This window comes from Mustelus asterias, chromosome 24, assembly GCF_964213995.1.
Source record: "Mustelus asterias chromosome 24, sMusAst1.hap1.1, whole genome shotgun sequence".
NCBI lineage: Eukaryota > Metazoa > Chordata > Chondrichthyes > Carcharhiniformes > Triakidae > Mustelus > Mustelus asterias.
The window spans coordinates 36620329-36642986 of NC_135824.1; the positions used below are offsets into that span (position 1 = coordinate 36620329).

The 22658-nt window shown below is 42.4% G+C and overlaps 1 protein-coding gene across 3 annotated transcripts in view; it reads right to left on the minus strand.

Moving 5' to 3' along the window:
• arnt2 (aryl-hydrocarbon receptor nuclear translocator 2) overlaps window positions 1–22658 on the minus strand; it is a 391537-nt gene that overhangs the window by 85576 nt on the left and 283303 nt on the right. The window lies entirely within an intron of this gene.

Below are 22658 nucleotides of genomic sequence, written 5' to 3' on the forward strand. Positions count from 1 at the left end.
AGTAATATTAAGGCAAAATGTTGCGAATGCTGGAATTTGAAACAAAAATAGAAAATGCTGGAGAATCTCAGCAGGTCTGACAGCATCTGTGGAGAGAGAATAGAGCCAATGTTTCGAGTCTGGATGACCCTTCATCAGAGCAGCTTGCCATGTTGACAATCCTGTCTTGTGAATACAAGATGCATGCAGTCTGAGGGAAGGAGAGAGGATGTAAGAAATGTACAAGAATGTAAGTGTTGTGACTGTCCCTTTAAGGGCAACACAGCAGAAAAGGGTCACCTAGCTTGAGGGTCCAATTGGGACTGAGAGTAGGTTATCACCCCAGGGGTTGGATTCCTCTCTTGGGTAGAAGACATTCTGAAGACACGTAAAAGGCATATAGGGACTGGGACATCCAAGAGGCTGCTGGCCTCTGTAGTTTTTCCATGTTAATTAATATCTTTCTGTTCCTGACGAAGTCTGAGAGTGTACATCATTTCATTGGTGACAAGGATTGAATGGATAATGTGACTACTGCCTGTGGCCCGACACTAGTGAGTATCCTGTTTTAATCGAAGATTGAAGGAAAAATATACTCACCTGAAATATACTCATGCGAATAGGCCCAGTGAGATGTTGAAATATTGCCAGACCCTGAGGGGTAGATGCAGAGCGGACCTGAATTGGCCGATGCAGTCAAAAGTTTAGAGTTGTTTAAAAGAAAAAAAAGTAAGAGAAAATAATCTTCAGAAACAGGAGCTGTGATTCTGATTATGGAAAAACTACATTTAGGCCAGCAGCACCCTGGACTGCCCTGGAGGAGCCCACTGGCTGCCTGGGTCCCCACATGTCTTCAGACTTTCTTCTGCCGAGGAAAGGACTCCAACCCTGGGGTGATTACCCACTCGCATCTCAATTGGTCCCTCAAGCCAGGTGACTCTCTTCTGCTATGTCCCCATAAAAGGACAATCTCCACAGTAAGAAAGTAAAGGTTGAGAGAGGAGGCCATTTAATCTTTCAAATTCCCTTCTGATAAATTAATACGATCCAGTTGTTTTAAATATTTCTAATGCTACCAGCCCACTTATCTACATCTTTTCAGCATAGAAACTCTTTCCAATATAAACCTCAACTACCTTTGCTGACATTTTATGTAAAGTAAAATTCTGAGTGCTGATATTTGGTGTATGTAGAAGCATTCTTTTTAAATTGTTCAGTTCAGCTCTCCACTCGTTCCTCATAGCCCCCTGCCTTTACACTTGACATCAACATTATGCTTCAATGCTCTACAGTTTTTAGAATCATAGAATCCCTACAGTGAAGAGGGAGGGCATTCAGCCTGCACCGACAACAGTCCCACCCAGGCCCTATCCCCGCACATTTAGTTACCCTGCTAATCCCCCTGACACTAGGGTCAATTTAGCACGGCCAATCCACCAAACCCGCACATCTTTGGAGCGTGGGAGGAAACCGGAGCACCTGGAGGAAACCCACGCAGACACGGGGAGAACGTGCAAACTCCTCACAGTCAGTCATCCGAGGCAAGAATTGGACCTGGGTCCCTGGCGTTGTGAGACAACAGCACTAACTGTCTGCCACCGTGCCACCCATATTTTGTGGTGTGATGACTAGAATTGAACACAATACCTTAAGTGGCGAGTATTTGATTGTACTGCATGCAGTAAATCTCTCAAACATTTATAAGTGATGTTGCATTTAATGCGGAAAACATTCCTCCTTATGCATTCTTACTAGTGTTTAACTGCTCTGACTATATAACCTAATATTCTAGTTGCTGTCTTTCCCTTTGTCGCAAGTCCATATATTGTAAGTTAAATTGCCAACCATCGCTTCACAATAGTTCAGTTTTATTAATTGTTTAGTTAGTTACATTGCACAATTTTTGACAATTTTGCATCATTTTGCATTTATCAGTGCTTACTATCATTTGGCTCACAATGTTATAGAATATTGTGTTGACATTGCTGAAGAAACTATGCCTGTCGTTGGTGTCCCTCACTCATTCTGTCCACCGTGTGTTCTGCATGTCATGGGTGCTGCCCTTCCAGTAGGACTGGTGCTTTCCTCGAAGTGTGATCAAGTTTCCAGTCTGCAAAAGCTTTGCACTTACGCTCAAGTTAGTTGTTTTTTTATCAAACCAGTCATGATGTTTTCTAGTAGAGGCCGAGGACCTCTTTCCAGGTGCTTGTTGTGGTTTTTAGGGTTGACCAGGCACTACCAGCATACTGTAGCTCCTGGTGGCTGGAGGTTTATGGGTTGGCTGAGTGAGAATGGTTGCCTTGGTGGGATTTTTGAGGCCTCAATGCTAATGTCCTTACAGCATGGTTTCTTTTGCCTCTGCTGATGGGGCCAGGCTGATGGAGATGGCTGACCAGCTGAAGCACCAATCATTCCAGCGGTTATTGGTACCTATCATAGTGTGGGTGATATGGACATTGTTTGACCAAGAGAGAGTGGCAATGACATAGTCAAAGTGTGTGTGTTGCCATGAGATCTTGTGCTTGTCTTGTTGATGGAACAGGGTATTAGTTTTGCCGAGATCATATTCTAAATATTTTGTCAACAGGACTCGATTGAGAGCCAGATATGGACGGGAGTTCATCAAGTACAGGGAGGCAGTTAGTACTCATTGGAGAGAACATTTTGAAGAAATCCTCAATCAAGCCTTTAACGCCATTCCTCAAAACCCCATCCAGCTTATTCTCGATGCCACCTTGGTCCTGAGCAAAGTTATTCAACAACTGAAAAACAACAAAGCTTCTGAAGCAGCTGGAATCTCTGCTGAAACCCAGCAGAGATACAATCCTGGTTTGACTGCATAACTTCATCAAGGAAAGGGAGTGTGTGCTGGGGGATTTCAGGGACATTGTGATTGTGACTATACTCATGCAGGGAGACGGGGCAAATTACGGAGGAGTCTGTCTGCCACAGCAAAGACCATTGCAAGGGATCCTCCTCACTCAGCTCCTCAAACAGGTTGAAGAGATACTTGCAGAGTTGCAGTGCAGTTCCTATCCATTGAGTGGCACTCTGGACATGACCTTTATTGCACAGCAAAGTGGAATTATAAGGAGCAGCTCCAACCACTGTCCATGGCCTTTTTTGAACTCTCAAAGGCTTTGACTCTCTCAACCATGAAGCTTTATAGAATACCCTCCCCAAATTTGCATGCACTCAAAAGTTTCTCACTATCCTCCATTTATTCCATAATGATATGCAAGCTGTGATCCTCACTAATGGAGCCACCACAAATCTGATCTCCTGAAGAGTGGGATCAAACGCAGCTATGTCACTGCACCAATTCTCTTCTCCAGCTTCCTCGGTGTAGCAATGCACCTCACCTCCAGCAATTACCCATGGTGGAGGTAATTGACAGGACAGATGGGAAACTGTTCAACCTATGTCATCTTCAAAACCAAAACCACTGACTTCAGTCATCGAGCTTCATTATGCAGCTGATTCTCGTGTTCAAGCTCACTCAGAAACTGGCTCCAGGTCATGGTTCTCTCCTTTTCCAAAGCAGATGAGAAAATGAGCTTTTCATTAAACATCCAAAGGATGAATGTCCTCCTTCCGACCAACTCTCACAACTCGACATCTCCCCACCAACACCCACCTCAACTGATCAAGATCAATGATAAAATCCTGGAAAAGATGGACCATTTTCCATATCTTGGAAGCCCCCTTTAGATGATGGTAGACCTGAATGACGAAATTCATCCAATTGGTCAACTGAGGATAAGAGTATTTGAGTATCAGGATCTCAAACATGAGACAAAAGTCAATGTTTAATGGACAGTCTTGTTCCCTATGCTCCTCTATTCTCCGCAGACTTGAGCAATCTATAGCAGACACCTCAGAGAAGTACCACCAGCTTTTACAGCCTTCAAATCTGATAGCAAGAACATTGGCCCAACAGTGGCCCCAGGCAACTTGCCCTGCGACAAGGTCCTAATCACTCAAAACAAGCTCTGTTGGGTGAAACATGTTATTTGCATGCCTGACACTAGATTCCCAAAGCAATTATTCTACTCAGAACTTGCTCAGGGCAGGAGACTCCCACTAGGAGAATGGAAACCGTTAGGGATGTCTTCAAAGTATCTTCAAAGAGTCAAACTAGCTGCCGACTCATAGGGAGCCCTTAGCTCGTGATCAACAAAATGGAGAAGGCTCATTTGAGAATGTTGGGAAAACTTTGAGAGATAGGAACATGCAGAGGTGACGTCAAGGTGTCAGAGGGACTGCACAAACCTCCAAACAACTCATCTATCTGACCCATAGAATACATAGATCCTTCAAGTACCAATTGCCTGCAGGTGGCAAAATCTGCAGATCGTTCATTGGACTTATTGGCCATCTCAGAAATCAATGAACTGGAGTTCAAACAACGAATCCTTGATCCCAAGGTACTGCTCACTAACAGAACCATGGAAAATCTCATACCTTTGTTAATCTTTTCCTTTCATTCAACAATTTTGATCCAATCTCATATTCCATGATGTATCCCTCCACCTTTGAGCTAAATTATGTGCCATATAGTTGGGATTGAACAACCGGATTTCTTTTTTATATTGAGGCGCCCAGGTGAATAGCCAAGAAACACATGGAAATAATTGAATAATAGTTCACAGTCTTCTACACACTTCATTAGTAATTGTGTAGAAGACTGTGTGCCAAAGAAGCAAATCCACGTGTTTCCCAACCAAAAACCATGGATGAACAGGGATATCCACTGCTTGCTGAAGTCTAAGTCTGAGGCGTTCAAGTCAGGCAATCCTGACTTATACAAAAAATCCAGATACGATCTAAGGAGATCCATCAAAGATGCCAAAAGACAGTACCGGACCAAGCTAGAGTCCCAGGCTAGCCACACGGACCCCCGCCGACTATGGCAAGGTCTACAGACATAACAGGCTACAAGATGAAGGCATGTGAAATCGCCAGCATCAATGCCCCCCTCCTCGATGTGCTCAATGCATTCTCTGCCCGTTTTGAGCAAGGGGTTACTGAGAGCACGCCCTCCATCCGGAAGCCTTGGTTGAACCTGTAGCCGAGGTCACCATTGCAGACATCAGAGCAGCCTTTTCAAAGGTCAACCCATGGGAAGTGACTGGTCAGGATGGAGTACCTGGGCGAGTACTCAGATCCTGCACGGATCAGCTGGCGGGGGTATTCGTTGACATCTTCAACCTCGCTTTACAATAACCTGAGGTCCCTATCTGCTTCAAGAAGACAACCATCATCCCGGTACCTAAGAAAAGCCAGGCAGGTGTCTTAATGACTATCATCTGAGGGCTCTGACATCCATCATTATGAAGTGCTTTGAAAGGTTAGTCATGGCATGGAATTCAGCCTCCCAGATTGCCTGGATCCACTACAATTTGCCTATCGCTGCAGCAGGTCCACAGCAGACGCCATCTCCCTGGCCCTGCACTCAATCCTGGAACACCTAGGTAATAAAGACACCCATGTCAGACTCCTATTTATTGACTACAGCTCAGCCTTCATTATTCCCACGAAACTCATCTCCAAATTCCGTGGCCTGGGCCTCGACACCTCACTCTGTGACTGGATCCTGAACTTCTTAACTCAGACCGCAATCAGTAAGGATTGGCAACAATACCTCCTCCACGATCATCTTCAACACCGGTGCCCCGGTCTGTAGACCTTGCCATAGTCGGCGGGGGTCCGTGTGGCTAGCCTGGGACTCTAGCTTGGTCCGGTACTGTCTTTTGGCATCTTTGATGGATCTCCTTAGATCGTATCTGGATTTTTTGTATAAGTCAGGATTGCCTGACTTGAACGCCTCAGACCTAGACTTCAGCAAGCAGTGGATATCCCTGTTCATCCATGGTTTTTGGTTGGGAAACACGTGGATTTGCTTCTTTGGCACACAGTCTTCTACACAATTACTAATGAAGTGTGTAGAAGACTGTGAACTATTATTCAATTATTTCCATGTGTTTCTTGGCTATTCACCTGGGCGCCTCAATATAAAAAAGAAATCCGGTTGTTCAATCCCAACTATATGGCACATAATTTAGCTCAAAGGTGGAGGGATACATCATGGAATATGAGATTGGATCAAAATTGTTGAATGAAAGGAAAAGATCTCAGCCCCCTACTATACTCCTTATACACCTATGACTGTGTGACCAAACTCCCCTCCAACTCGATTTTCAAGTTTGCTGATGACACATTTCCGTGGTAAGGAAATTGCTGGAGAAGATTCTTAGAGATAAGACATATGCGCATTTAGAACTGAATAATCTCATTAGCGATAGACAGCATGGCTTTGTACGAGGGAGGTCATGCCTCACAAATTTGGTTGAGTTTTTTGAGGAGGCGACAAAAACAATTGACGAGGGAAGGGCCGTGGATGTTGTCTATATGGATTTTAGTAAAGCGTTTGACAAGGTCCCTAATGGCAGGCTGGTGCAAAAGGTTAAATCTCATGGGATAAAAGGTGAGCTAGCTAGATGGGTGGAGAACTGGCTTAGCCATAGAAGGCAGAGGGTAACAGTGGAGGGGTCTTTTTCCAGTTGGAGGTCTGTGACTAGTGGTGTTCCACAGGGCTCTGTACTGGGACCTCTGCTGTTTGTGATATATATAAATGATTTGGAGGAAGATGTAGCTGGTGTGATCAGTAAGTTTGCGGACGACTCAAAGATTGCTGAAGTTGCGGATAGTGATGAACATTGTCAGAGAATACAGCAGGATATAGATAGGCTGGAACATTGGGCGGAGAAATGGCAGATGGAATTTAATCCAGATAAATGCGAAGTGATGCATTTCAGTATATCTAATGTAAGGGGGAGCTATACAATAAATGGCAGAACCATCAGGAGGATAGACACACAGAGGGACCTGGGTGTACAAGTCCACACTTCCTTAAAGGTGGCAGCACAGGTGGAGAGGGTGGTGAAGAAGGCATATGGCATGCTTGCCTTTATTGGACGGGGCATAGAATATAAAAGCTGGCATATGATGTTGGTTAGGCCACATTTGGAGTACTGCGTCCAGTTCTGGTCGCCACACTACCAGAAGGACATGGAGGCTTTGGAGAGAGTACAGAAAAGGTTTAGCAGGATGTTGCCTGGTATGGAGGGTCTTAGCTATGAGGAGAGATTGGGTAAACTGGGGTTGTTCTCCCTGGAAAGACGGAGGTTGAGGGATGACCTAATAGAGGTGTATAAAATTATGAAGGGCATAGATAGGGTGAACAGTGGGAAGCTTTTTCCCAGGTCAGAGGTGACGAACACAAAGGGTCACGGGTTCAAGGTGAGGGGGGCAAGGTTCAACACAGATGTCAGGGGGACGTATTTTACACAGAGGGTGGTGGGGGCCTGGAATGCACTGCCAAGCAAGGTGATTGAGGCGGACACGCTGGGATCGTTTAAGACTTATCTAGATAGCCACATGAACAGACTGGGAATAGAGGGATACAAACGAATGGTCTAGTTGGGCACATGAGCGGCGCAGGCTTGGAGGGCCGAAGGGCCTGTTCCTGTGCTGTACTGTTCTTTGTTCAGATCTCAAACAATGACGAAATGGAGTACGATTCTCTATCTCTGATAGAGATAGAGAACCTGGTGAACTGGTGCAACGACAATAACCTCTCTCTCAATGTCAACAAAACGAAGGAGATAGTCATCGACTTCAAGAAGCATAGTGGAGGACATGCCCCTGTCTGCATCAATAGGGACAAAGTAGAAATGGTGAAGAGCTTCAAGTTTTTAGGTGTCCAAATCACCAACAACCTGTCCTGGTTTCCCCATGTTGACACTCTATAGTTACGAAAGCCCCACCAATGCCTCTACTTTCTCAGGAGGCTAAGAAAATTTGGCATGTCTGCTACAACTCTCACTAATTTTTACAAATGCACCACAAGAAGCATTCTTTCTGGTTGTATCACAGCTTGGTATGGCTCCTGCTCTGTCCAAGACCGCAAGAAACCACAAAGGGTCATGAATGAAGTCCAGTCCATCACTTAAACAAGCTTCCCACCCATTGACACTGTCTACACTTCCCGCTGCCTCAGAAAAGCAACCAGCATAATTAAGGACCCCACGCACCCCGTACGTACTCTGTTCCACCCTCTTCCATCGGGAAAAAGATATTAAAGTTTGAGGTCACGTAGCAACCGACTCAAGAACAGCTTCGTCCCTGCTGCCGCCAGACTTTTGAATGGACCTATCTCGCATTAAGTTGATCTTTCTCTACACTCTAGCTATGACTGTAACACTACATTCTGCACTCTCCAGTTTCCTTCTCTATGTACGGTATGTTTTGTCTGTATAGCGTGCAAGAAACAATACTTTTCACTGTATACATGTAACAATAATAAATCAAATTAAGAATAATAGAGTTTATGCCCAATCAAGCAATAGTGTTTCGGTGCCACACTTGGATATTCCGAGCCTGTTGAATGTTGCAGTGTGCACAATTTCTCCGGTTTTGACATGTAAAACACTGGCTCACAGTGAAGCACCAGAAAGCCAAGTATGAATTAAACCTTCTATCATATGAGATTTTGCATCACCGATATTCGGAATGTGCTTAATTAAGGGCAATGAAGAGGCAGGAAACAAAATATAACAAATAACAAAATGCAAAAAGCAAATTGGATAAATAGCCAAAATAATTAGTGAAGTGAATGAAGAAACTTCAAGCTGAGAAACACACTTTCAGGAATGGTAATTGATGCATCTTAGTAAGAAGCACATCCACAAACAAACATAAAATCAGAAGCTTGATTGGGTCTTTCAGACCTTTGAGCCTACTCCACCATTTGATAAGATCATGACTGATCTGACTGTGGGATCAATTCTACTTCCCTGTCTATCTCCATGTCCTTTGACTCACTTCTCAATCAGGAACCGATTTAAATCAGCTTTAAAAATATTTAATGATTCAGCCTCCACTGCTCTCTGAGGAAGAGAATTCCACAGACTAATGACCCTCAAGAAAAAAATTCTCATCTCACTCTTAAATAGCAGACCTCTTATTTTTAAACTGTGTTCCCTAGTTTTAATCTCTCCCACATCCTTGAAATATCCACCCTATCAATTTGTCTGAAGAGCTTACGTTTCAACAAGATCACCTCTCATTCGTCTAACCACTAATGGTTACAGGACCAACCTGTCCACATAAGGTCCTTACCTCAGGAATTAGTTGAGTGAACCTTCTCTGAACTGCTTTTAATGCTATCATAGACTTTCTCAAGTAAGGAGACCAAAACTGTACAAGGCACTCTAGATATGGTCTCACCAATGCCCTATACAGTTGTAGCAAAACTTCCTGACTTTTATATTCCATTCCCCTTACAATAAATGTAAACTTTCCATTTGCCATCTGAGTCATTTGCTGTACCTGCATACAAACATTTTGTGATTCATGTACAGTTCTACAATCTTTCCACTTAAATAACAAACTACTGCTTTTCAATTCTTCCTCCCAAAGGGGACGAGTTCATCTTTCCCCACATTATACTCCATCCAATGTTTTGTCCAATCAATTAACTATTTAAATCTTTTTGTAAACTCTATGTCCTCCGAACAATTCACTTTCCTACCTATTTTTGTGTCAACTCTCAATCTTGCCGCTACAGTGAGGTAAAGATTAGCAGAATTCCCACATCATCCATAAAACACTGAACATTTTTAATAGTTGTGTGATAATTGGAAGATGTGCATGAAGAGGAAACTGTAATTTGTACTGAATATTGTGATTCTTGCTGCACCTCAATATAAATAATGCCAACATGTCCTCACTAGATATATTAAAATTGAAAATATTTCAAGTCTGCACGGTAATAAATTTAATTAAACAAAAGGAACAACATCCAAGCACAGTACCCCTGTAGCTTACTGGGATGTTTATCAAAATCTCACATTAAAGGCGGCAAATGAGATTCATAAATGGTAGTTTGTCTTAAATCCTAACAATATTTGTAAAATCAAACATAATACAGGTTTCTCATTCTACATTTGCTACATTTTAAACAATTAAAACTCAAAGAATTGCTCAGCTGTGTGTTTGTGGGGATTGATTAAGAATAGATTGTTCCTGCTGATGTGTTTATGGGTAAATTGGGAGTTTTGCAATTTTTTATTCAGTGAATTTTGCAAAAAGGTGAATGTTCCACTGCGAGATTAATGCACTATGACATTTATGTTGCTCCGAGGTATTGTCAGCTGCTTGACAAAGATGTAAAAGGATCTGTATTGCAGACAAACTGATTTTACTAAAAATCAAAGTGAGAAATTGGCTAATGGAAATATATATCTACCAAATCATTAATAGATTGCAGATAGGAAATAATAAAGGATTATTAACCCTCTTCTTAAAATAAAAGATGAATGTGTATTGTTTAGTTTCATACATCATTTCCGTAATTAACATTTAATTCTCAGATCTGTAAGAAAGAAAACCAGCACCAAAACTCAAACATATGAGATGGGAGCAGAGGTCGGCCATTCAGCGCCTCAAGCTTGTTCTGCCATTTCATAAGATCATGGCTGATTTGTTTGCATTTCAAGTTCTATATTGCCTGATAACCTCTGATTCTCTGACAAGAATCTATCTACCTCTGCCTTAAAAATATTCAATGACCTCGCTTTCACCATCTACTAAGGCAGAGTTCCAAAGTCACACAACCCTTGGGGAAAAAAAAATTCTCCTGATCTCTAATCTATAAGGGCGATCCCAATTTTAAAACAGTGCCCCTAGTTCTGGACTCACCCACAAAACAAAACATCTTTTTCACGTTCACCTTGTCAAGACTGTTCAGGATCTTTTATACTTCAATCGAGTCACAGCTTGCTCTTCTAAACTCCAGTGGAAACAAGCCCAGTCTGTCTAACCTTTCATCATAAGACAATCCGCTCATCCAGGTATCAATCTTGTAAACCTGCTCCGTAATCTCTACATTGAGAATCTTGGCCACGATGTTAACCGGGAGCGGGGAAAGGTGCAGGGAACCAAAGAAGCTGACAAGTTAATCAAGTGAACCTGGATTTTAATGATAAGGCCTCATTAGTTTGTTGTTGCCTTCCCTGCATGGCAGCCAGGAACTGGTGGGAACAGTCAACCTGCATGTGGAAATACATATCAGGTGCAGGCCATGGGGGAGGGAGACATGGTTCGGAGCAGGTCGGGAATTGCTGTTTGTTTTATAATTCCCCAGGCTTTCTTCTATATGGAGTTCTGCTTCTAGCTCTATCTTTATTCCCCACACTCAGCTTTATCTGAGAATAAAACTAGTGCTTTAGGCAGCCGTCAAAACATTTTTAACGTTTCCATCTATACGGATATTAGGACTGGAACTTATCCCAGTCCACCCCAGTCAAACAAAAATTGCAATAACAAACAAAAACATCAAAGTAGATCAAAAACTGCAACAAAAAAAAAACGAAGATTAAAACAGATTGTAAGTGGGAGCTCTACCCTCATTGCTACATCCTCTAAATTTTAGAGCTTGGAAGCTTTTTCCACTTGACTGAGAAACATTAAGCCTGGCGTCAGCATTCAGCAATGCTGAATCGCAGAAAGCAGATCAGCCTGGGCTCCTGCTTCTTGGCTCACAATCAGGGGAAGACCGAGGTCCTTGAGGAAGTTCAGCCTCTTTTGCCAAACAGTTATGCCAAAAACACTGCCTTGTGCATTAGCCAAATAAAAAATTGTGCGAGCAATACTCCACATATCCGTCTTCAGCAGAATGAGGGGTGTCAAGAAAATCTCAGATAAATGAATGAAATTACATTTAGCTAAAACACCGGAATATGTCCAACTTCTGCTGAGCTACTTCAGGCTCTTGCCATTGCACATAGGTTACTGTGAGCAGACGCTAATAATATTACATCTGTCTTCCAAGTAAAGAAAAACTTTAGATAGTTCATTCAAAGTGGTCCAAACAATAGTTTGCTCATTAAATTCTCAATTTAGAGCTAGGGAAGACGTGTCTGGATGTGCACATGAAATGAGGAACTAAAGTTAATGATCACAAGCAGTCTTGATAGCGATAATTTACACTCAAATGAAATTAGGCCTCAACTTCAACTCAATGATGGAGATACGAGGAACGTCATGTGCTTAAAGTGATGGCACAAGTAGATTCAAACGAACAATCATAAAGTGCCATTTAACATAACGAGGACTATTTGTGTAAATGCAGCTAGCAACACAAGAGTGGGGTAGAGCAGGGAAGGGTGGAAGGAATAACATATTACAGACAACACAGCTTGGCAAAGGAGCAAAACCAAGAAATAAAGGAAACTGCAGCAATGGGAGACTAATTGAATAATAAATCAAATAGATAAATACAATTAAAAATTGGAAGCGATAGAAATAATGGAAAGAAAGACAATGACCTGCAGAAGGCTGAAAACAAGATGGCAAAATGATTGAGAAAAAAAATGGTGCACATGGTTACCTAGTGGTCAGAGACTGTACCTACAGTGATAGGACAGCAAAATTCCATGATATTTACAGATGCAATTTCAAAGATTAAAAACATCGAGGTAAATATATAGTTGTGATCTGGAATGACATGCCTTGGTGATTATTTTGGAGGCAGGTTCACTTGTGTCTTTCTAAAGAGAATTCAATAAGCAATTGAGATATTTAACACTACCAGCTCCAAAAGATACTAGATTCTTGTACACTATTGACTAAAACATTTAAATAGCAGAAGTATAAAACACTCCTCTGGCAGAAAGGCTTTGTCCATAGCAACCTGAACCTTTGCAGTTGCACATGTCATATCCCAATGGGTCTCAGCTAATAAGGAGTCACCATTTCCCTAGGATCCACAAACTAGGCTATCGCCTTCCCTTGAAAGAGTTGATAATAATACCAGAGATATGAACCTTGTAGGGCTCATGGGGACAGAGTGAGAGATTGGGACGAATTGGAGAGCTGTTTCAATGAATTGGCAGAGGCATGATGGGCCAAATGGCATCCTGTGAGATGTGTTATCTAACTACATATTCTCATCTTTGCCCCATATTATTTATTATCTTTGGTCAATAAAAATGTATCAATCTTAGATTTAAAATTAACAATTCATCTCATATCGATTGCCATTTGCAGATGGAGGTCCAAACTATTACCACCATTTTTATGTAGAAACGTTTCTTAATTTCACTCTTGAAAGGTCTGTGCCAAGTTTTTAGACAATTACCTACATCCTAGCCTCCCCCCCCACTCAACAGTAGTAGCTTCTTTTTATCAGCCTATCTGTTCCCATTATTGTCTTGAATAGTTTGACCAAATGATGATTTCACCTTCAAAGTTTAGGGGATACACTCCTTGTGATTTAACTCCGGGGGTTAGGGTGTCATTCTGGCAGAAAACACTTCCAATCCAACTTGACTACTCACCAACTCCCACCTTTAAAAAATTTTGAAAGCCACGAGCTAAGTTCCAAGGCACTGTTCAATGGGATTTGTAAGTACCAAGAACATGGCAAGTCATATTTCCCAGTGATACTCAGCTTATGTACATCAGGGGCAGCACTGCAATAGTGCCTCAAATGTGGCAATTAGGACAGGCTCAGGGTCTAGTCGTCCTGGGGTTTGGAAGCACTGTAGAGAGGACATGACGGCAATAGAGCAGATCCCATGGATCTGAGAGTAATCAGGAAGGAGGTCCGAGGACTGGGCATGATCCAGCAGTTAAAGTTCACTTAATTGGGGGCATCTAGGTGTCAGCCTCTGAAGTCCAGGTAAACATTATCTGAACAAGAAGTACATGCAGGATTATGGGGAGACGTTAGAGTCATAGAGGTTTACAGCATGGAAACAGGCCCTTCGGCTCAACTTGTCCATGCCGCCCTTTTTAAAACAAAACCCTAAACTAATCCCAATTGCCCGCATTTGGCCCATATCCCTCCATACCCATCGTACCCATGTAACTGTCTAAATGCTTTTTAAAAGACAAAATTGTACCCGCCTCTACGACTACCTCTGGCAGCTTGTTCCAGACACTCACCACCCAATGTGTGAAACAATTGCCCCTCTGGACACTTTTGTATCTCTCCCCTCTCACCTTAAACCTATGCCTTCTAGTTTTAGACTCCTACGCTCCAGAGAAAAAAAGTCCCAGTCTATCCAGCCTTTCCTTATAACTCAATCCATCAAGTCCCGGTAGCATCCTAGTAAATCTTTTCTGCACTCTTTCTAGTTTAATAATATCCTTTCTATAATAGGGTGACCAGAATTGCACACAGTATTCCAAGTGTGACCTTACCAATGCCTTCTACAACTTCAACAAGACATTCCAACTCCTGTATTCAATATTCTGACCGATGAAACCAAGCATGCCGAATGCCTTCTTCACCACTCTGTCCACCTGTGATTCCACTTTCAAGGAGCTATGAACATGTACCCCAAGATCTCTTTGTTCTGTAACTCTCCCCAACGCCCTACCATTAACTGAGTAAGTCCTGCCCTGGTTCAATCTACCAAAATGCAACACCTCGCATTTGTCTAAATTAAACTCCATCTGCCATTCGTCAGCCCACTGGCCCAATTGATCAAGATCCCGTTGCAACTGGAGATAACTTTCTTCACTGTCCACTGTGCCACCAGTCTTGGTGTCATCTGCAAACCTACTAACCATGCCCCCTATATTCTCATCCAAATCATTAATATAAATTACAAATAACAGTGGACCCAACACTGATCCCTGAGGCTCACCACTGGTCACAGGCCTCCAGTTTGAAAAACAACTCTCTACAACCACCCTCTGGCTTCTATCAAGAAGCCAATTTTGTATCCATTTAGATACCTCACCATGGATCCCGTGAGATTTAACCTTATGCAACATCCTACCATGCGGTACCTTGTCAAAGGCCTTGCTAAAGTCCATGTAGACAACATCAACTGCACTGCCCTCATCTACCTTCTTGGTTACCCCTTCAAAAAACTCAATCAAATTTGTGAGACATGATTTTCCACTCACAAAGCCATGCTGACTGTCCCTAATCAGTCCTTGCATCTCTAAATGCCTGTAGATCCTGTCTCTCAAAATACCTTCCAACAATTTACCCACCACAGATGTGAGGCTCACTGGCCTGTAGTTCCCAGGCTTTTCCCTGCAGCCCTTCTTAAAGAAAGGCACAACATTTGCCACTCTCCAATCTTCAGGCACCTCACCTGTAACAAGTGATGATTCAAATATCTCTGCTAGGGGACCCACAATTTCCTCCCTAGCCTCCCACAATGTCCTGGGATGCACTTCATCAGGTCCCGGGGATTTATCTACCTTGATGCGCTTTAAGACTTCCAGCACCTCCTTCTCTGCAATATGTACACTCCTCAAGACATCATTATTTATTTCCCCAAGTTCCCTAACATCCATGCTTCTCTCAACAGTAAATACTGATGAGAAATATTCATTTAGGATCTCACCCATCTCTTGTGGATCCGCACATAGATGACCTTGTTGATCCTTAAGAGGCCCTACTCTCTCCCTTGTTACTCTTTTGCCCTTTATGTATTTGTAGATCTTTGGATTCTCCTTTGCCTTATCTGCCAAAATGATCTCGTGTCCCCTTTTTGCCCTCCTGATTTCTCTCTTAACTCTACTCCTACACCCCTATACTCTTCAAGGGATTCACTTGATCCCAGCTGCCTATGCATGTCATGTGCCTCTGTCTTCTTCTTGTCCAGGGCCTCAATATCCCGAGTCATCCAGGGTTCCCGACTTCTGCCAGCCTTGCCCTTCACTCTAAGAGAAATGTGTTTACCTTGAGCCCTGGTTAACACACTTTTGAAAGCCTCCCACTTACCAGACGTCCCTTTGTCTTCCCACAGACTCCCCCAATTAACTTTTGAAAGTCCCTGCCTGATACCATCAGAATTGGCCTGGCCTCAATTTAGAATTTTAACTTTTGGGACAGACCTATCATTCTCCATAGCTATCTTAAAACCAATAGAGTTATGGTCACTGGTCCCAAAGTGATCCCTCACTAACACTTCTGTCACCTGCCCTTCCTTATTTCCCAAGAGGAGGTTAAGTTTTGCCCCCTCTCTAGTCGGGCCATCCACATACTGAATGAGAAATTCCTCCTGAATACACTCAACAAATTTCACTCCATCCAAGCCTCTAATACGATGGCTGTCCCAGTCAATGTCGGGAAAGTTAAAATCTCCGACTATTACCACCCTATTTTTCTTGGAGCTATCTGTAATCTCCTTACATATTTGCTCCTCAATTTCCCACCGACTATTTGGGGGCCTATAGTACAATCCTATCAAAGTGATTTCCCCCTTCTTATTTCTCAGTTCTACCCATAAAGACTCAGTGGCCGAACCCTCGGATATATCCCCTCTCAGTGCGGCTGTGATGTTTTCCCTAATCAAAAGTGCAACTCCTCCTCCTCTCTTACCTCCTGTTCTATCTTTCCTGTAGCATTTGTACCCTGGAACATTGAGCTGCCAGTCCTGTCCCTCCCTTAGCCATGTTTCAGTAATTGCTATAATATCCCAGTCCCATGTTCCCATCCATGCCCTGAGTTCATCTGCCTTGCCCGTCAGGCCTCTTATCTTGAAATAAATGCAGTTTAATCTGGACTTCCCTTGCTCTCTGTCCTGCTTTTGCCTGGTCTGTCTGGTACTAGGATTACTGACACTGCCTTTACTACTTAATGTGCTCTCTTTAACTTCAGTGCTGTTCTCAAACTTCTCTTCTGTCTCCCTACTGCTTTGGATCCCACCCCCCTGCCAAACTAGTTTAAACCCTCCCGAGTGGCTCCAGCAAATCTCCCTCCCAGGATGTTAGTCCCCCTCCAATTCAGGTGTAACCCGTCCCTCTTGAACAGGACAGCCCTTCCCCAGAAAAGATCCCAATGATCCAAAAATCTAAATCCCTGCCCCCGGCACCAGCTCTGAAGCCATGCATTCATCTGCCTAATCCTCCTATTCCTACTCTCACTAGCACGTGGCAGCGGCAGTAGTCCAGAAATTACTACCTTCGAAGTCCTGCACTTTAATCTTCTGCCTAACTCTCTATATTCACACTTCAGGACCTCATCCCTTTTCCTACCTATGTCATTGGTACCAATATGTACAACGACCTCTGGCTGCTCATCCTCCCCCTTAAGAATGTCCTGCAATCGCTCAGAGACGTCCTTGACCCTGGCACCAGGGAGGCAACACACCATCCTGGAGTCTCGATTGCGGCCACAGAATCACCTGTCTGTGCCTCTAACTAGCGAGTCCCCTATTACTACTGCTCACTTGCTCTTTGCTCGACCCTGTCCCACAGCGGAACCAGCTGTGGTGTCTCAGGCCTGGCTGCTGCTGGTATCTCCCCCTGACAGGCTATCCCCCTCAACAGTATCCAAAACGATATACCTGTTTGAAAGGGGAATAGGCACAGGAGACTCCTGCACTGCCTGCCTGCCTCTCCTGGCACTCACCCATCTGCCTGTCTGAACCTGTGGTGTGAGAACCTCCCTGTAACTCGTGTCTATCACATTCTCTGCCTCCTGTATGCTCCGCAGTGCATCCACCTGCCGCTCCAACTGAACAATGTGGTCTGTGAGGAGCTGCAACTCGACACACTTCCTGCAGACAAAGTTGTCAGGGAGACTAGATTGCTCCCTAATTGCCCACATCTGACAGGAGGAGCATGCCAGATGTAGGGGAATAACACTAAATGAATTGTTCATTCAGAGAGCAGTGCAGACATGATAGGCCAAATGGCCGCCTCCTGCGCTGTAACAATTCTGTGATGAGGTTAAAGCTGAAATGGTACAACTAGAGAATTTGGCTTTATTAAACTTAAAAAATCTGATTAAATCCTCCAAATTTAATCAGTTGGATAGTTTTCAAATATTAGAGAACAGAAATGCTTCTCTGTCTTTAATTCTCAAGTGAAAAGGTTTTCCGACTAAAACTGGAGTCATTTTGATAAGGGGAGGAACTTTCCATAATTAACATGGGCAGCTGCAAATCAGGAAGAACATCGAGCATTCACATTCAGTTTGTGAAATTTAGCACTTGAATAAACAAACTGAAATTCTCTTCAGCCTTCCCACTGAAGTGAGAATAAGAAATCCATTCTCAAATTAACAATTTTTGTTTTGCTTTCTCAATGTCAAAAGCAACCCTAATTTTTATTGTTCACAGGTTCCCAACTACAAGCCAGAGGTAATAACTGGGCAGAAGATGACAAAGAGCAGCTATTAATATTGAAGTGAAACTTATTGCAATAATGCAATCTCCAGCTTGTTTCGAGATCTTTCAGAAAAAGCAATTAAACTCTCAAATCCACACAAGTTAATGGGATACATATTCATGCTTCAACTCAGGATGCATGATGAGAAATTCGACAACCTGTTCACATTTACAATCTACAGGTATAACTCCTTTAAAGCTTTCAAAGAAAAAACAGTCAAAGCTTAATACTGCCAGGTGTAGTTCTGACACTAAAGCTACTGTGAAAGTATTAAAAGTTACAAATGACAATTCATGTATGCCTGTGTTGATGCAGCACGTGAACTGCCTACCTTACCTGATCTCACCCGACTGTATCATTCTATTCCTTCCTCCCTTATGCACTTTTCTAGCTTCACCTTCAATGTACCAAATGCTTGTTGTGATGAATGGTGAAGGAGCTGAAACATTAACTCTGTTTTTCTCTCCAGATGCAACCTCTGCCACAATTTTTTGATTTGATTTATTATTGTCACATGTATTAGGATACAGTGAAAACTTTTGTTTCTTGCGCGCTATACACGCAGACAAAACATACCGCTCATAGAGAAGGAAAGGAGAGGAAGCAGAATGTAGTGTTATAGTCATAGCTAGGGTGTAGAGAAAGATCAACTTAATATAAGGTAGGTCCATTCTGAAGTCTGATGGCAGCAGGGAAGAAGCGGCTTCCAGCAAGTTGTTTTCATCATAAATGAAATGATTGGTGCAAGTATCATTTTCCATTTTAAATGTTATTTGATTACTGGCTAAATTCTGCTGACTAATTTATTTACATTTCATCTTTTTCTAAAGATCTAATGGATTCTCATTGGCATTTTTCTAACCACTTTTCTCATTTTTGTATGTTTGCTACTTCTTTGGATGTGATTTATTACAGCTTGGCTTTGAGCCAACTTACAAGTGTGTGTTAGCAAAAACGTGACAGACTGGAGTTGGATGCGAGATGCAAGCCTTTCAATAGGTTGTGTGAAATGCCATGGGAAATCAAGACCGGAGGTACAGTGAAGCAATGTTAGAGGATGTGGGATAATTAGACAAGGAAATCAAGGGTTATGGAGAGCAGACAGGAAGGTGAAGATGAATCCACAACTAGGTCAGCTATGATCTAATGAAATGACGGAGAAGGTTCGAAAGGCCAAATAGTCCATACTTCCTGTGTTCCTTCCTATATTCCTAAACAAGGGTGCACAGATTTCATTCCATCCCCATTATGGAAGTTATGTTTTGTTCTCTATTAAAGCTTACAGCAAATTAGGAAGCCAAGATGTAGAGTTGATAAAGTTTATTTATTAGTCACAAGTAGGCTTACATTAATATTGCAATGAAGCTACTGTGAAAATCCCTTAGTTGCCACTCTCTGGCGCCTGTTCGGGTACACGGAGGGAGAATTTAGCATGGCCAATGCACCTCTCCAGCATGTCTTTTGGACTGTGGGAGGAAACTGGAGCACCCGGAGGAAACCCACACATACATGGGGAGGATGTGCAAACTTCACTTAGACAGTGACCCAAGCCGGAAACGAATCCAGGTCCCTGACACTGAGAGGCAACAGTGCTAACCACTGTGCAAAATAGGAAATTTCTCTGCAGTTTAGACTGAGGAATTGGAAGACACATAACAGCAGAGGTGATATAGAGCTACTTGTGATGGAGAATATAAATTGCATTCCTGTAGGTTTAGGCAGGCAGCTTCCATTATAAATATTGACACAGGAATTGGATGTCAGCCCTGGCTTAGGGGCAGCATTAGTCAGCTGGTTGTGAGCTTAAGCCCCACTCCAGAAACCGGAGCACAAAATCTAGGCTGACACTTCAGAATAATATAATGTTTTGATAAAACAGTTTAATTGGTCATAAACACCATTGCTTTTTTGTAGAATCCTGCAAATCAGCTTTCGTGATTTCCAACTACATATCAAAACTACTTTATTGGTTGTAAGATGCTCTATAAATTCACGTTCTCGCATTCTTATCTTGATTTGTGACAATTGTGTGTTAACTTTTTCATTGAACACAAAATCGTTAAGAGAAACGTGGTTACAGGGTGCAAGGTTTTCTAGACAGGAAATGCATAGAAATTTAATGTATTATAGATAAGATATATTTCAATTCAAGACCACTGAAAACAAATTTGTATATATATGGGATGTTGATGTCTCATTGAGTCTCACTGAATTCAGCATTGCTGGTTTCTTCCATAAGAAGATGCTGTTACAATCTCAGTAGAGACTGATAACTTTTAAAAAGAAATTCAAACTTCCAATTAATAGGTAAAAGGACACGCTTTCACATTTTGAGACACTTACTGTAACAAACTAAAAACACTATTGACTAAACATTATTTTTGTCGACAATCTACACCTGAATACCCCCTTCTTATTTTTAGCCTAATCAAAAAAAAGCACTTCATAGGTATACTTTATACTGTTCTTTCAGGAGAATTCAATTCTCTCAACATCAGTCCAAAATGACTCTTGGGGTTTATTTCTATACTTTTCTTTTTGCAGTCTGGTACCTCCTAACCCCAAACTGTCCTTCATGCTGAGAGCATTATTGTAAATCCTCCCTCTAGCACAAGCTGGGCAAATCTTCCAGCTTCACTTTTAACTTCGTACAAATTGGTCTTTTCAATCCAGCATGAGCTTCACCTGCAATCTGGTACAGTGAACCATAGAAACTTTCAGCATCACATTTCTCTCTCTCTTCTGGATCCTGGCAGACTGACCTGCCCGTTATTTTCAGTAATACTTTAGAAAGCCTGTAACCTGATATCACAATGACTTCCTCTGCTCCCTTTCCATCTCAAAGCTAATCGCCATGGCAATGTGCATCACAGCAGGTGACTAGGAAGGCAAATGGCATGTTGGCATTTACCGCAAGAGGAGTGGAATATAAAAGTAGGGAAGTTTTGATGTAACTGCACAGGACTTTGGCGAGACCACACTTGGTGATGATGGGTGATCATCAAATTCAATATACTGATCCTCCCTTCCCCCCATATCCCTTGATCCCATTAGCCCCTAGAACTACACATTCACCACCCTTTGTTGAAGAAATTTCTCCTCACCTCAGTTCTAGAAGGTTTATCCTCAACTATGACCCCTAGTTCTGGGCTCACCCACCATTCTTTCCAAATCTACCCTGTCTAACCCTGTTAGAATTTTATAAGTTTCTATGAGATCCTCTCTCACTCTTCTAAACTCCAGTGAATATAATTTAGTCTCTCTGCATATGACAGACCTGCCATCCCCGGTATCAGCCTGGTAAACCTTTGTTGTACTCCCTCTATAGCAAGGACATCCTTCCTCAGATAAGGACACCAAAACTGCACACAATATTTAAGGTGTGGCCTCACCAACACACGATACAACTGCAGCAAAACTTCCCTATCCCTATACTGAAATCCTCTCGCTATGAAGGCCAGCACACAACTTGTCTTCTTTACTGCCTGCTGTACCTGCATGTTTATTTTCAGCGACTGATGCACGAGGACATTTATCCACATTATACTGCATTTGCCATGCATACGCCCACACAATCATCTTGTCTAAATCACGCTGAAGCATCTCTGCATCCTCCTCACAGCTCACCCTTCCACCCAACTTTGCATCATCTGCAAATTTGGAGATAATACATTCAGTTCCCTCTTCCAAATCATTAGTATATTATGTGAGCAGTTGGGAGTCCTAGCACAGATCCCTGCGGAACCCCACTAGTGATGGACTGCCAATCAGAAAAAAACCATTTATGCCAACTCTTTGCTTCCTATCTGCTAATCAGCATTCTATCCATCTCAAGACACTACCTGCTGTTCCATGCGCTTTAACTTTACATAGTAAAAGAAACGTTTTGGTCTTCTTATTTGAAAAAGACTTTAGCACAAATCATATAACCCCCTTCATTTGCTCTTGTCACCTAAGCCACTGACATCATCCTGCTTCTTCTCTGGCTTTCTTTAATGTTATCCACTCATCTGATCTATTTTTCTTCAGTTTTTAACTTCAGTTTCTTCTTTAATTGTTGCCAGGACAAAGCTAGCAAATCTTCATTTCCAATGTCTATACTTGTCTCTCTAACTGTACTTAGCAACTCTTTGATTACATCCAAACCACGCAACTGTCCTTCTATCCATCCAGCTGATTCTGAGCATCCTCCACCATATCCACTTTTCAAAATGTTATTCTCCTCTCACCCTGTTGCTTCAGAGTCCAACTCTTGCTTCATTTTACTCTAAATTTAAAGACACAATTCCAAAACATAATAATCTTACAAACTCCACTGTGCATCCTTTCTATACTGTATCTAGAGAATGATAGCTGCACCCAGGGATCTTAGTACAGAATGTTTGCTCTGGACAGCAGCTGCTGCCTAACTGCATTCAGTACAAAGAAAAGTCAAGATTTCCTACTGTAGCTGTCAGCTAAGTTTAATTGAT